Below are 16,746 nucleotides of genomic sequence, written 5' to 3'. Positions count from 1 at the left end.
CAGGATTTGGTGGGGTCTTGAAGGTATTTTTAAAGAATCGAACAAAAATTGTTAGGAAATTAAGACATGCGTTGCTTAGAAAGCCCTCTCATTTACGTAATAAACACTTGCGTCATTTAGAAACTTAATAATATCTGCGTCTCGAAAAAGTTTCTGCAAAAGTTTCGAGACTGGGATTGGAAGAGGGTATTGTGTAATTGGACCTTAAAAGAATATATTACTTACAGATAAAGAATTTTTTTCAGTAAGTACATGTAGCACGCTCACCATATTTTTATATTAAACAAAAATTAACAAGTCCTACAATTGAATAGACCGAAAATCTAAGCCTTCTGAAAAATATATGAAGGTCAGATTTGTGCTTGTTTATATCTTCTATTTTTATGGTCTTATCGCTTTTTTTTTATTATCTATATTGGGTTCCAGATTGCTCAAATAATTTGATAGATAACACAGCATGCAAAGCTCATTTGATATTTATTTTACACTGTAAGATAGGTTCGTTGTTGTTTAGTTAATAACATTTAGTCTTCTTTTGTCAGGTAAGTTTTATAGTATTATCCATCTAATTCACTTATCCCCTATATATACCATGAAAGTTTAAGTTTAGTAGGTCAAGTCAAATTTTGAGTGTCAAATGAGCGCGCCAGCAAAATTTTAGGAGCGTCTGAGGGCATTAAGTTGAAACTTTCAGGCTATGTACAAAAAGGCCTGAAAGTTATATAACAGCAATATGTTACATAAATATATATATATATATATATATATATATATATATATATATATATATGTATATATATATATATATATATATATATATATATATATATATATATATATCCATCTTTGGAAATTAGTATGTTTATTATCTCAGCAGCAGTTAAGGGTTTAAAATTTCAGAAATGGATGTTACGCTCAATTAATAGAGAATGTGTGCATTCCGGTCAGCTAAAGGGCGAAACTGCAGTGTCTCAAGAACAACGAATGACATTTTGTAAAAAGGATCGTTGAAGGGAAGTTTCGGTGAATCAAAACACTGTAATTAGAATTAATAAACTAGAACCATATATTTTATTTCCCGATATAAATACGTGAAAACAGGAAAATATATACTATAAAAATAGAACAATCTTTTCCAGTAAAACACAAACAAAATCTAATTTAAAAAACTTTCTTGGAAATATGTTTTTCAAAGAAAAGCAAAAAGCCAAATTTAAACTCTGAATCAAAAGAACTAGTAACATATTATGATTCAAATTCAAAATGACCACAAATTACAATTCGAGAATATATGATACCCCAAACGAGTATTCATCATAGGCAGCGCAATAGTGCAGCCTAAGTAAAGAGGGATTTTGGTGCCACTTAATATCAGGAACAAGGCACATTGTAAGAAAGGAATTCTCATGAAAATCTTTAAAGGAATCATTCCATTGGAAATTGATAGTTCTATTGTTCTTTCTAAGAATAACAAGCTATTGAACGGCAATCAGCCCTTTTCAACCCTCAACAAACTTTTTTTTTTAAGAATCCCTCATTTGGAAATTGAGAGTTCTAGCGTTCTTTTTAAGAATAAAAAGTGACTGGAGGGTGAAAACCCCCTTTTCACCACCAATAGTTTCCCAAACAAATAAAATCAAAACTTTGAAATTACCATTTTATTCAAAATTGTTGAAAGGTACATTAATTATGTATTTGGGGATGACAACCCCCAAGAGGTCCCATGGTAACCGCTTTCAGTTATACTATTTACCTATTTTTGATATACATATTGTTTTTATGCAAATGATGGTATTATATAGCTTGAAGGAGTTCTACTAGATCAAAAGTCAGAAGTATTAGTTTCCTTTTTAAGAGTAAAATGTGATTGGCAGGCAACTAGCTGCTCTCCCCCTAGCTCTTCCCTAAAATTTATGGAATAAAAATTTTGAGATTGCTATTTCGTTAAAAAAAAGGTACTAAGATTACATAACAAAGCTTTCAGAGTTGACAAAACCACCAGAGCTTAGGGGTATTGGTCTTAGGTTATTCCCTTGGGTGATATAAGCCTCTTATTGAACGAGTGGGCCAATAAAATTGAGTGGAGGGCTCATTTCATTGTAAATTTAAAGCTTTATCCGTTTTATGAGTCAAAAGTAATAGGTGGGCCACCCGCCCCTGCACCCCCACGGGGTCTGAATTTTACATTACAGTTATGTAAAAGTAAAATTACATAACAATAGTAACACAGTCACTATAAATTTTCCAGTAGCCTTTTTTACTAATAGAAAGTAATTGTTATACTTTCTTCCTATTGGAGCACATACTCAAACAAACAAAAATCCTCCATTCTTTTAAAATTTTGATTGGATGTAAATCTTATTAAAATTTTAAGAGATCTATTTCGTTCAGCGTTGTTCAAAGGTCCAGTAATTATATCTTTGGGGATGCCTATCCCTCTCTCCTACAACCCGCTGGAGAAGGGCTATAAGTTAGATAGTTTGTCCTTTTTCTTAATAGGGTATATTCAAATGTTGTACAATAGAGGTGCTGAAGTAAAGATTGAAGTGGGCACAATTTATAATTTACTTACTAATATATTTTGTTTACCAACGCATTTTGTAAAGACAGAGCTTTCGCAAAAGATTCAAAAGGATCATATTCGATTGAAAATGTGAAGTTCTACTGCTGTTCTTGAGAGTTAAAAGTCATTGGAGGGCAGCCAGTCTCCTCCCTACACCCGTTATTTCCCTAGACATATCCAGTCAAAATTATGAGTTAACTATTTTTTCAACGTAATAAAAGTTCTAATTATCACGTCTTCTGGGATGGCAAGTCCCCTACTGCCCTCAGGGAAAGTGTTGTGGATTATTCTAGTTGCCCATAATTATCAAATAAGGCTTTAGAAGGCATGGTCGTATAAACTTCAAAGAAGGATCGTTTGACTGTTAATCACAATTCCCAGTGCCCTTTTTTAAGAGAAATAATGATTGGAGGCAACTAGGTCCCCCATTTCCTCTTTTTTCTATATGCATCTGAAAAATAAATTGAGACAGCCATTTTTTACAATCGGTTCAAAAATCAAACAACAATGCTTTGGCATTGAAACAACTATCTAGAACCTCGGAGGGTTGTGACAAAGGGTCATATACGGTTTTAATGGAATGGATAAATTTTAGAGAAGGCTCTTTTTACTGAAGATTGAAATATCCAGTTTGTTTTTAAGAGTAGGGCCGAAACAAATGACCTTTTAAATGCCATATTTTCCCCAATCAAACCCCATGATCTGAGGACAAGTGTTGTAATTTATACCCAGGGAGGATATGAGATTCTTGTGGATGATATAGCTTCATTTTTAGAGTCAGTTGTGATGGAAGGGTAGTTCACCCCCAACCCTGTGCTTTCTTTTCTATGTTGTTCAAAATAGACTCAAGATCATATAAAAATTGTAAGGTTAAAACACCCCCACCCAAACAAAAAACAACTTATTAATAATATTTTATTACAACTATCCTAGGAGTCAACCTTTGGCTCTCCCTTCATGACCCCGAAAAAACTCACTAAAGACATTTTATTCCCAAAATCATGGGAGCTGACTACTAGGCCACCCTCCACGGCCTGAAGCCGTGTTATTTCTTCATAAATAAACAACAACTCATTAGTGATTTAAATTATACGAGCAGACCCCTAGCCCTCCCTAAATAAGCAGACCTCCCTCCCCTCAAAACACTGAATAACGATATTTTATTCCAAAAAACCTAGGAGCTTACCCATGGTCCTTCCTCCATACTCCAATCCCTCCCCCTCCGAAATTAAAATCGTGAGCAAAGTTTTTTTGAACTGTATAACTATTAAATTTCAATTTGGTTTTGATACAAAATATTTTCGCATTAAAATCAAATTTGTGGACTGTGATGAAAAATTTCACAGCAATGGCTGATTGCAGAAAAAGCCAAGACATATTTATTGCTGATATTTTTTCAAAACAATCCAGGGAGGTCCCCCCTTGCCCCTCCTCCACGGCTCGACCTCCTTTTCCCAAAAATTTGTAAATATATTTTAATGATAAAGGAATTTAAATCAAATAGAATTAAAATTAAAATACTATTCAAGTTAAAATCTAATTGGTGGACTAAAAAGAAAAATAAGAACCACGACTAGTAGAAGAAAATGTTATTACAGATTTATTAAGAATATTTTATTCCAAAAACCGAGGGAGCTAACCCCTGACTTTCCCCTAATGGTCTTTCCTCGAAAAACAAAAACAAACAAACAAGTGATTAATAGCGATAACTTATTCATAGACCATGGGAGTTAACCCCAGGCCCTCCTTTTATGACTCAATCCCCGAACCTCCCCCATAAAATGTTAACGTTATTTTACTCCAAAATAACGAGTACCAGCCCTTTGTCCGCTCTGTATGGCTAGATTTCCCCCCAAAATATGTTATTAGTCATATCTTGTTCCAAATCAAAAAAATCCTTAGAGGTACATCATTTGAAGGGGTCGTTGCATAAACTTCGAAGGGGAATTATTTATTTAGAAAATGGAAGTTCTATTCCCATTTTTAAGTGTCAAAAATGATCAGAAGATAAAAAGTACCCATCAGCAGTAACCGCCCTTCAGGCTTAAAGGGAACGCTATTCCTGGATTTCACAGGGGTCCTATCCTGTCACTCCGACTACAGCCAGCTGGTAAATGTTACGTCATGGGGAGATGTTTTCTATGAGATCCAGGTGTCTGTTACGTTTTAGGGAATTTTTTTCTATGATTTTTATGCTTGAAAAACCTAAGGATGTAGGGAAAACCTTCAAGGACTTCAGCTCATGAGACTCCGCCAAATGAAGATTTCCTTCAAAAAATCTTCAGAGGCTCCCATAAAACCCTGTGTTCTTTGATGATTATGATTAAAAACCTAACGGTGCGGAGGAAAAACCTCCAGGGGCCACAAAAATAAGGATTGCTTTGGTTGATAAATACTATTTTATTTAATTCCCTTAGAAAAAACTCAGGGGCTTCTTTACCCCGGCAACATAGCGATTGTTACCTAATTGAGTTAATATGTTACATAACACGGGTTGTATGTTACGTAATAGTACCTTTCAGAAGGCCAGGGAAAGAGGAAAGGACAGGGGGTATAAAAAAATTGTTCTTCAAGATGCTTCTCAGGATATTTCAAAATATTTTTAAGACATTTTTCTTCGAGACGTTTTCAGGAAGTTTCAAGATATTCAAGACAATTGTAAGACATTTTCTTCAAGACTTTTTTCTTCATGATTTCTTTAGTTCTTACCTAATAGTTTCTCTGATTGTAAAAATATACCAAGGCAAGGTGAAAAAAGCCTTCAGAACCCACAGGTGGGGGACCATCAAGACACCAGACCCTAGTGAGCAATTCCAACGGGACCTCTAGTATCTAATTTCTCCGGGGACCAACTTACCTAATCACAAGGGGAGGCATAGTATCCAATTTCACTTTCGGAGACAGGCGCGGGGTTAGAATTCAATTTTATTGGGGCCCTAGCATCCAATTTTCATCGTAGGCCCCTAACCTACGGGGTCCTCGTAACCATTCCAATTGGGGAAGCCAAGGGATCTTAGCAGTCAATTTCATCGAAGGCCTCCTAGAAAGCAGTTTCGACGGGACCCATAGCAACCAAATCCCACAGGTTCCTAGCATCCCATTTCACTGGTAGTTTCCCAGCTTAACCTGACAAACGTAACCTCAGTAATCATTTCAACCTGTGCTTTAGCACTCAATTCCATCGGAAGCCCCTCTAGCAACCAATTCCACCGAAGGCTCATATAGAGCATTTCCAGTGGAGGCCCTAGAATTCATCAGTGGTCCTTAACTAACGAATGGGAACCCTAGAAACCATTTAAACAGGGTCTATACGGGCCTTAGAGGTCAATTCCATTGAAAAGCCCCAGGCAACCAATTCCACTGGAGCCCCTTAGCAACTAATTCCATGGAGGGTCCTAGCAGTTATTTCCGACCGGGTCCTAACATCCAATTTCTTCGAAAGCCCTTAGCCCACTAGCGCTCTAGCACTCAATTCAACCTGACCCCTAGTTAAAAATTCCGACCCAGAGCTCTAGCAACTATTTTCACCGACAAAACGTTTTTGAATATGCTTCAAGATTTCTTTGGATATAACATAATGGGTGAATATTTACTTATGTTAAGAATGACACTATGTCGCGTGGCAAGCTAGATTTCAGGGCCCTTGATGAGTCACTGCTAGTAGCGGTGGAGGGTACAAACATCAAATATTACGTAATGACAATGTACTTAAGGGGTGTTACATAAAACCTTAAAAGATTTAATTTTTAATCAAGACAATATTTCTCAGAAAGCCTTTATATTCTAATAATTTTTGTTTCCAATTGGATTTGAAACGGTATCTCCATCCAAGAGAATGAAGCGTTAACCAGGTAGACTATGAAACCCTTTCTAATTTTTTGATTTTGGATATCGATTCTACGAAATAACCAATTCCACACAAGGAGAATTCCCATGTCCCACATAATAGAATGATTAAACTGATCGCATGTTTCCAACTCTTTCCACAAAAGAGCGCAAAATCATTCCAATACTATTTTCTTTTGCTTCAATAGATACACCTGCCTATTAAAGTGTTATTAATTGTATAACGGGACCTAGACAGGTTGAGTTACAAAGCAGATGTTATATACCATTGGTTCTAGACAATTTATTACGTAAATGATTACGTATTGAAGTTTTACACTGGAACAAGTAATTTAAAGAATGAAGGCTTTTTAACGCAAATCATTAGTTTTATTTATAGAAAAATATTATAAAATCAGGAAATCATAGAAAAGCAGTTAAAATTCAACATACGAAAAAAACATGAAAAACTTGATAAAAGATAAAATATAAGCAAAAAGAACCATGAAACGACGTCCAAAAGAACCATTGAAAAAAGCAGTTAAAACTCGGCAAATGGAAGAATTAAACGTGAAAGTACATGATAATAGATAAAATACATGCAAAACCAAACGTAAATTAAAGTAATTTGGGGGTCGTAGATACCAATCCAAGAGGAGGGGGGCTTGTTATTAGAGGTGATTTTAAGCAATATTAAGAATTAGATTTGAAAGGTCTGAATGAAAATTCCGCATATCGTTGAGCCAAGACTATGCATATTTCATGCCACCATGACAATATGGGGCTGACTCACCCCTTAGTATGCAATTCCAGCAGGGCCTCCAAAAATCTAATTCCAGCAGGGCCCCCTAGATATTGATTTCAGAGGTGGGAGTTGGTTATTAGAGATATATTTAAACTAAATTAGGAATTTTTTCTGAGCTGTTTTAATGGAAATACTACTTTTCTTTCAGCAATAGCTATGCAAATTTACGCCACCTTGGTAATATCTGGCTGACCCATCCCCTGGTGAGCAATTCCAGCGCGACCTAATAAAATCGATTTCCACTGCTGCCTACAATTGAACCTCAGTGAGCAATTACTTAGGGGCCTCTAACATCCAATTCTAACAGGGAACCCCCTAGCAACTGATTCAACAGGGGATGTTTGTTACTGGAGATAAATTAAAACTAAATTGATAGTTATTTCTGAGAGATCTGGATGGAAATGCTACTTCCAGTGAGCCTTTACTATGTGTATTAATGCCACTCTGACAATAAGTGGTTAAATCACCGTAGCATGCAACTCCAAAAGGGGAGGTTTGCTATAAGAGATAAACTTAAACCAAATTAAGAATTATTTCTGAGAGGTGTTAGGGAAAATGCCTCATTTTTTGACTGTATCCTAGATTTCAATCACCTCATCAAAAAACAATTCTTTTAAGACCTCCCACCTTCACTTTAAGCTCTAGAGCATGATAGTCCAAGCATCTCACGTCACCGTGCCACACTATGGATGGCTCATAGCACCCTCCACCACTCTGCAGCATGATGGCTTCCACACCAATTCACGCCACCGTGACAATATGTGACTGTCCTCCGTGACAATCCTATGATACACATTATCAGTCCTAACACATTTTGAAGGTATTTTCTTAATAAAATTTTGCCTAAAATTCAACGATCTATATTTTTGAAAGCCACCCCTCAGTATGATAACCTCCGTGGCAATTCACGCAACCATGTGGACACGTGGCCTGCTGGTTGCATCCTTGGGAAATCATTCCCAAGACATTTTTCAAATACTTTTGTGTTCAAAATCATGCATTAAATCCTTGGGCTAGAGTTTTACATGCCAAACCTCCATGATACACACTTGTATGCCACGCTATGACTCACCCTCTGGCACCCTTTCGTCGTTCCTACGACATTTTTCATATATTTGTGTTTTTAATTAAGTAATATCTAATGGCGGTTTCCTCACTTCTGACCCTTGGTTACCACGGTTTCACTTTTAATTCTGCTAGTTTCCACTCTGGTTCAATTTATTTCAAATCTTACTCCATGTGTGGTAAGTTCTATTTCCTCTGCTTCCATCCAGGATTCCCAAATCTCGATTCCCCTAAATCCACTTTAAGTTGCCTTAGTCCCAAAATTTTTATATGTAGTTTAATCCCTGGTAATCTATGGCTGGTCATTGACTGTGATTATGATTTTTGATTGTGGAACTTGTTACACGCTGATTTTTTTGTTCGTGGAACTTGTTACGTGCTGATTTTGTTCGTGAAACTTTTTGCACTTTGATTTTTCTCTCCGTGAAGCTTGTACCTTGATTTTTCTGCTCATATAACTGATTTTGTTCATGATTTTGTTGCACGCTTATTTTTGTTCATGGAGTTTGTTGTACAGTGATTTCTATTTTTGAGACTGTTCATTGTTGATTTTTCTTTTGGTTGATTTTTCTCTTCGTGAAACTTACACAATGATGTTTCTCATTGACAAACCGGTTTTGAAACTTGATACTTGCTTGTTTTTGTTCGTAAAACCTGTTGCATCTTAGTTTTTTCTTCGCGAAACTTATAAATTGATTTCATTCCCGGTAGAACTGATTTTCTCCGTGGAACTTGTTGCGTGCTGATTTTTTTATGAAGCTTGTTCAATGTGGATTTTTCTAAATTGTGAAACTTTTATATTGATTTTGTCTTCGTGAAACTTATTTTGTTCATGGAACTTGTTGTGTGCTAATTTTTGCTCGTGAAATTTGTTGCACGTTGATTTTTCTCTTCGTGAAACTTTAGTATTGATCTTTTTTTCCAATTAAACCGATTTTGTTCAAGAAACTTTTTGTGTGTTGATATTTGTTTGTAGAACTTGTTGCCCGCTAATTTTTGTTCATAAAACTTGTTGCCAGTGAGTGTTTTATTACAAGTTTTCGATCACTATTATTTTTACATGGGATAGATAAACACTCACTTGAGAATTGTTGCATGCTGAGTTTTCTTCGTGAAAATTTTGTACTGATCTTTTTTCCTCTTGAAACCGATTTTGTTCATGGAACTTTTGTATGGGGATTTTTGTTCGTAGAACTTGTTACGTGTTCATTTTTGTTCGTGAAACTTGTTACCAATAGATATTTTATTATTTGCTTTCGATCAGTATTATTTTTACATAGGAAGGATAAACACTCACAGGAAACTTGTTGCATGTTGATTTTTCTCTTCATGAAACTTACACAATGATATTTTTCATCAACAAACTGGTTTTGAAACTTGATGCTAGCTGATTTCTGTTCGTGAAACTTATTGCATCTTAATTTTTTTTTTCGTGAAACTTAAAAATTGATTCCATTCCTCATAAAACTGATTTTCTCCGCGGCACTTGTTGTGTGCTGATTTGTTTGCAAAGCTTGTTCAGTGCTGATTTTTCTAATCGTGGAACTTGTACATTGATTTCCTCCTCGTGAAGCTTATTTTGGTCATGGAATTTATTGCGTGCTGATTTTTGCTCGTGGAACATGTTCCACGTCAATTTTTCTCTCCGTGAAACTTGTGTATTGTTTTTCTTCCTCTTGAAACCGATTTTGCTCGTGAAACTTTTTGTGTGTGGATTTTTATTCGTTGAACTTGTTGCGTGCTAATTTTTGTTTGTGAAACTTTTGAAAGTCTATATTTTATTTTAGGTTTTTGATCAGTATTATCTTTACATGGGAACGTTTTGTTCGTGGAATCTGCTGCTTGCTGATTTTTTGTTCATGAAACTTGTTGCATGTGTATTTTTCTCTTCGTAAAACTTGTAAATTGATTTGTATTTTTGCGAAACTGAGTTTATTTATGGAGATTCTTGCATACTAATTTTTGTTCCTGGAAATTGCTGAGTGTAGATTTTTTTTGTCCGTGACACTTTTTTCATGTAGATTTATCTCTTTGTGAAACTTGTACATTGATATTTCTTCCCGTGAAACTGATTTTGTTAATAGAGCTTGTTGCGTGTTGATTTTTTTTCGTGGAACTTGTTGTACGGCTTTTTTAGTTCTTGAAACGTTTTACATGTTTATTCTTGTTTAAGTAAAATTTTTACATTGATTTTTCACGTGTTGAACTGATTTTGTTTGTGGATCTTGTTGCGTGCTAATTTTTGCTCGTGAAACTTGTTGCTCATTGATTTTTATCCTTATTAAACTGATTTTGTTCATTCAACTTGTTATTTACGGTTTTTCCGCTATTGGAGCTTGTAGCGAGCTGATTTTTGTGCGTGGAAGATGTTGCCCACTAAATTTCTGTTCGTTAAACTTGATTTTTGTTTTAATTCTTCGTTAAACCTGTTGAATCTTGATTTTTATAGCATTCCTTTACATAGTACTTGCATATTATTATCAATTATAACTTTTTATATCTATTTTGTGAATTTATGTTAGGTCTAGTACCGCTACTAAAAATTAATTTGAAACCTTATTAATTTCCCAAAATAGTCAGATACTTCATTTAATATTACACTTGCATTATGGTACCTGACATTAGCAAAAATAATAACAATCAATAAGGTGAATTGATAGTGACCCTTCTTGTGGACTGTAATCGTAGGCTTTAACCCTTAGCTCAACATAATATTTAAAGACTGGCTAACATCTGGGCTAACAAAAAAGTTCACTACATCAAGATTGAAGTCACCGCACACAAATATGGGTAAGTCTCTATTCCTAATCATATCCCACAGCTAATCTAGAAACATAAAGAATGCATTAATATTACTCGATTGAGGTCTATAAACAACAACCAAATAAAACACCTTATTATCTATGCTAACCTCTATTACCAAACTCTCAAATACCATTTCTCTACTGACTCTTACATCCCTTCTTTCTGTAACAAGTAAGTCCTTTCCAATGTAAGCACACAGTCCACCTTACTGATGAGTTTCCCTATACCTGAGACAGAATCGATAGTTACCTAATTCTAATAAACTATAACCGTGATTCTGTAACCTTGCTTCAGTTAGAGCTAATATTTGAATTCCAGAAAACATACATAGTTCATTTAAATATGTCATACTGCTTCTCAGTCCCTGACAATTCAAATAGAAAATTGTAAGAAAATTACTAGTTGTGAATTCGCAAATTTCAAATGAGCAAATATAACATAATCTTTTTATACTTTCCTGTATAATAAAGTAATCAATCCCTCTTCTTTCATTTACTAACTCCATATGAGCTAAATTAAGCAAACTTGATCTATCAAAATCTACAACCATATTCAAAATCACTTAAAATGGCACTGTTTAAGCGAAAAAATATCATTGTAACTAGACAATATTATTCTACTCAATGAATCTAGGTACGAATGCAAGTTAAAAAAGCCTTTGGTAACTTTCTTGTTTAACCAAAACAATAAGCGAATTAAAAGAAAACAGAGCAAGAAAATAGACATAGACAAAGGAAAATAAGCTAAACTTTTTCCTCAGCAATATCGGACAAGGAAGTAACTAAGTGCGAACTAACATAATTCTCAGTATTTATTTACCGGATACATACACAATCCAAATACAAACACGCGACTCATTCACACTAAAAGGGAAAAATGTGTAATTTTTTTAATATAAATTAATCTTGATAACGAAAAAAACATGTACAAACATACACTCAAAATAAGAAATATAAGCAAAGGGAAAAAACACTTGCATGGACACACTACATAATTGTAATTTTATTTTAGAACACCGTCTAAACACATTGGGTGGCTTAATTCTGGAATTAATTGGTGAAATTGATACATAGCTTTCACGCCATTTGATGTTTAGATGCGCTGATCAGGCGAAAGGGAATCAAAACCCAAGTCGATATACCTAGTGCAGTCAATTTATCTTTCGTTGCAAATAAATTTTTTCGAGCAACAGGAATAGAATTAGGTTTGTCATCACTTAAATGAATGTTCATGTTATTAGCTACTGAATTGACTTTCAGCCTTATACCTCTTTTTAATATTACCACTTTAGCATCAGATGACCAAAAGTTAACCTTAAAGATTTGTTTCTCCTTCTTTACCATCACAATACAGAACTCCAATATTTCAGACATCTGCAGACGGTCCTAACATTTTTTTTTCAAAATTTTTATCTTAATAACTATCTTCATTTGGTTTTCATACGGAATATTCAACACAATAAGGTTACTGTCATTAGCTCAATATTCAAAGGATATTAAGCGGTTTTATAAATTAGAGCTAGAATCTGTCAAGAAACAAACCTCTTCCGGGACAACTCAGAGATATTTCTTGAGCTCATCAACTTCGTTTTTCACGCTAGTAAATTCAACATCAACACGATTAACTTTTGGGTTTAAATTTGTATGTCCGAATCAATTGACTTATCAATTGAGTTTACTACTATCAATTGACTCCAAAACCTTCTTATTATCTTTTATAATTTCTAACATATGAGTTAAATTTTTCAGCCATAGATTTTAAAGATAACTTATCATTAGCTTTTGAAAGCACTGACTTTAACCCACTTGATACATCTGAAATATCAAACATGGAGCAGCTTGATTAGCCATCACCGCTTGTTGTATTTTCGTTTCTTTTCTGCTTCTTTCTTTTCCTCGTTTTTATGTAAAAATATACTAAACAATCTTACTGAAAAAGAGTATCAGCTTATTATCCAGGCAATTGCCTAAGTTCAATGCATTAGTCCCAAACCATGGGCAAAGATAACATAGGTGTTTAGCAGCCAAGATAAATCCAGGGACTCAGAAACTATAGGCAAAGAAAGCCAAGTGCATCAGAAATTATTGGCCAAGAAAGCCAAGTTTGATCACATCGAAAATTTATCCAAAATCATAACTCTTAGTTCAGGGACATAAATATACTGCTGATCCTTTTCTACCTTCCCTTCTTCATTCAGTTCTTTTTCCATACTTCATCTTTCCTTGCAAATCGTGAAAGACAGGGAAGTTACTAATGTTGAACACCATAATTAATTTCATCACACTTTTTACGTAGGTACCCGGATTAAGCTCTTACTCGTTGAAAGTACAATTCATGGAGTGTTACCAGAAAAATTAATTCAATTCAAAGCAAAATACGGAAGAAGTTGTTATCCTCTGACACTAAATAATGCTTATGAGGGGACGATTTAAACCCGTTCTTACTGAAAATGCCTTATAAATACTCCGAATTGATGACCAAATTTATTATGAACTATTTCCAATTCAGATATACTAATCTGAATATACTAGATTAATGCTAGAAGAAGAAACCGGTATTCCTCACTATTAACTTTCAGTACGCAGATAGGTGTTCATGGAATGAATTATATTTCACATTAATTTCTGAGCAGAGCATGGGAGCTGCTGCTTTAAGTAAAATAAATAAGTAATCCTTTGCGGTATCCTTTGTTGCCTTGACTGTTCCATTTTTTCCTCTATTGAATAGGTCTAGCTCTTTGAAGATGTTAATATAGAGCTGGCTGTATTAATGAACAGTAGTATTACTTACAACACCTTTCAGCACAAAACTTATTACAAAACTTACTTATCGGAAACTTTCTTTGGTAATTGTCGGATAGATTGGGATTAAACCACATTTTTTTAAAGCTGTTTGTTCATATAGTTTTTTTGTGTCCACCAGACTGAATGTATTTCAAACAATAAGCTGAAAAAAAGTCACTTTATTCAGTTTTTTTAGGACTATAATGAGAGAAAGGTTGAGAAGGCAAGGACACATTCTCCAGATGAGGACTGGATAAAAATAATCATTCCCAAATGCGGTTGGTAGGGGCAGAGCCGTTCAAGGGGGGACTGAGTCACATGCTCTAGGTGCCACATCTGGGAGGGGGGCTTGACTGGGAATTTGCCCACTGTAGAGGCTTGCTTAGCTCTATTAGGCTCAGGTGGCGTGGGGCTGCAGTGAGTTTTCAGTATTAGTAGCATTAATAGTAGTAGTTTGCTTTTGTAACATAGAAAATAAAATTGGTACCTAAACCTATTCTTAAACAATGTTTTACAGTTTTTTTATTTACTTTACTAAGTGGAAAATGACCACACTACTCACTGTCTCTTTTAACTCAGATTCTTCATCTCCCCTGCCCTAAATGGATCTAGATATAGGTAATGACAATGTACAAAAGTGTAGTGATTTAGTTGGTTTGCAGTATTTCTTCAACTTATATCTAATCGACGGATAGATAATTGAGCTAATCTAAAAAAAAGCAAAGTTTTGTAGATATCTTAGCATTATTTACCCAGGGTGCTTTTTGGTAAAGGTAGGCACTACTACTGTTTCTCAATTTACAGCTGCTACCTCTGCTACCAATGCTGCGCCAACTACTTTTGCTGCTGCCACTGAAGCTTAAGACAATAAGTTGGACAATTCAGTGAATGTTAAAGTAAATCAAAATATGCCGTGTCTGAATGTATATAGGATATCAAAGGATCCATCAGCTATAGCTCAGAAATGGCTTAGGTGAAATATTTAAAGCATACTAGGGGCTATTGAAGTAAGTAACATGAGCCAAGAGCTCATAAGGCACTTGTGACGAGGTCAAAAGAGCCAAGAGCTCATATGGTATGAGCTCTAGCACATTTCTAAGAGTCAATAGATTGCTTTGAAAGGAAAATCAGAGGCTTAATGTTGGTCAGAATTTAAAATAAGAGCCCTGAGTCACGAGGTCCCTCTAAGTATCAACATTAATTAAGATCCGATCACCCACTAGTAACTTAAAAATTTCTCAATTTTTTTAATTATTCCTCTTCCTTCAGTCCCTCACATGGTGGAATCGGGGAAAACGAATTCATCAGGTCAAGTTGTGCAGCTTCCTGATACGCCTACTAATTTTCATCGTCCTGGCACGTCCAGAAGCACTAAACTCACCAAAGCACTGAACCCACCCCCCAACTCCTCCAAAGAGATTGGATCCAGTCCAGTTATATCAATCACGTCTCTACGACAATTATGAGCGTTTCCCAAGATTTCCGGTTTTGCCCTACAACTCTCCACAATTTGAACAGATCTGGACGGGATTTGACATAAGAGCTTGTGCTCTTATGTCAGGATTTGTGCTTGTTTTTTCTACCAAGTCTCATCCCGATCTTTCCACTCTAAGTTTTTTCCAAGATTTTAGGTCCCCTCCCCCAACACCCCCAAAGTTATCAGGTTTGGTCGCGATTTAAAATAAAAGCTCTGAGACAAAATATCCTTCCAAACATCACATTTCATTAAGATCGGATTAGTCCTTCGTAAGTTAAAAATAACCTATTTTTTCAAATTTTTCAGAATTAACCACCCTCCTAGTTCCCTCAAAGAAAGCGGATCCATCTCGGTTATATGAATCACATATATAGGAATTGTTCTTATTTTTCCCACAAAGTTACATCCCAATCCCTCCACTTTAAGCGTTTTCCAAGATTTTTGGTTCTTCCCAACCCAACTCCCCCCAATGTCACTGGATCCGGTCGGTATTCAAAAGAAGAGCTCTGAGACACAATATCCTTCCAAATATCAAATTTCATTAAGATCCGATAACCTGTTCGTAAGTTAAAAATACCTCATTTTTTTAAATTTTTCCGATTTAACCGTCCCCCCACTCCCATCCGAAGATAGTCGAACCGGGGAAAAGACAGTTTTAAATTTGAATCTGGTCTGGTTCTTGATACGCCGTCCAAATTTCACCGTCCTAGGTTACCTAGAAGTGCCTATAGTAGCAAAACCGGGACAGACAGACAGACCGACAGAATTGGCAATTGCTATATGTCACTTGGTAGAAACCAAGTGCCATAAAAATACATTGTGTTCTTATTCCTGCTTTTACCTTTGTGACTGCAATCGTGACTACTTGCGATTGTGGAAATTTGCAACTGTGGCTTTTTGCGACTGGTTGTATCTTTTTCACTACTTGTGACCATGATTAATTGGGACTGTGGCTGCTCCTACTTGTAGATGGTAATGCAATTACTTGCAACTTCAACTGCTAATGACTGTAACTTTTCAAAAGTGTAGCTGTAGCAATTTGTGATCACAATTGTGACCGCAACTATTTGTAACTGTTACTGCAGATGCTTACGACTGTGACTGTTTGCGATTGTCATTACCTATAACTGCAACTATTTTTGACTGAGACTGCTTGTGACAAAGACTAATTTTTAATGTTACTGCAGGTATTTGCGACTTTGGCTTTCACCAAAAGCAATTTCGACAACTCATGACTGTAGCTAGAAACAACTGCACCTACTTGCGACTCTTACTAACCGTGGCTCTGACTACAACTACTTTTGACTATGAATACTTATGACTGCAACAAATCAGAGCTTTGTGCAACAAATCAGAGCTTTGGCTTTGACTTCTTGCAACTGAAACTAATTGCGACTATGCCTGTGACCATTGACGACTGTGA

At 35.4% G+C, this 16,746-nt stretch overlaps 1 protein-coding gene across 3 annotated transcripts in view; it reads left to right on the top strand.

Annotated features, from left to right (window-relative positions):
• Nucleotides 1-435: 435 nt before the first annotated feature.
• Nucleotides 436-16,746, top strand: part of LOC136026434 (uncharacterized) — a 63,303-nt gene continuing 46,992 nt past the window's right edge. For 2 of the 3 annotated variants that reach the window (XM_065703021.1, XM_065703019.1), the window contains exon 1: nucleotides 437-542. The gene's annotated coding sequence lies outside the window, so the exon portion shown is untranslated. Of the gene's footprint in view, nucleotides 543-16,746 lie in introns of all 3 variants that reach the window. The other variant, XM_065703020.1, reaches the window with a different exon arrangement.

The sequence above is a fragment of the Artemia franciscana genome, chromosome 4 (assembly GCF_032884065.1).
Source record: "Artemia franciscana chromosome 4, ASM3288406v1, whole genome shotgun sequence".
NCBI lineage: Eukaryota > Metazoa > Arthropoda > Branchiopoda > Anostraca > Artemiidae > Artemia > Artemia franciscana.
Note: the sequence above shows the minus strand (reverse complement) of the source record. Positions and strands in the feature narration are given on the sequence as shown.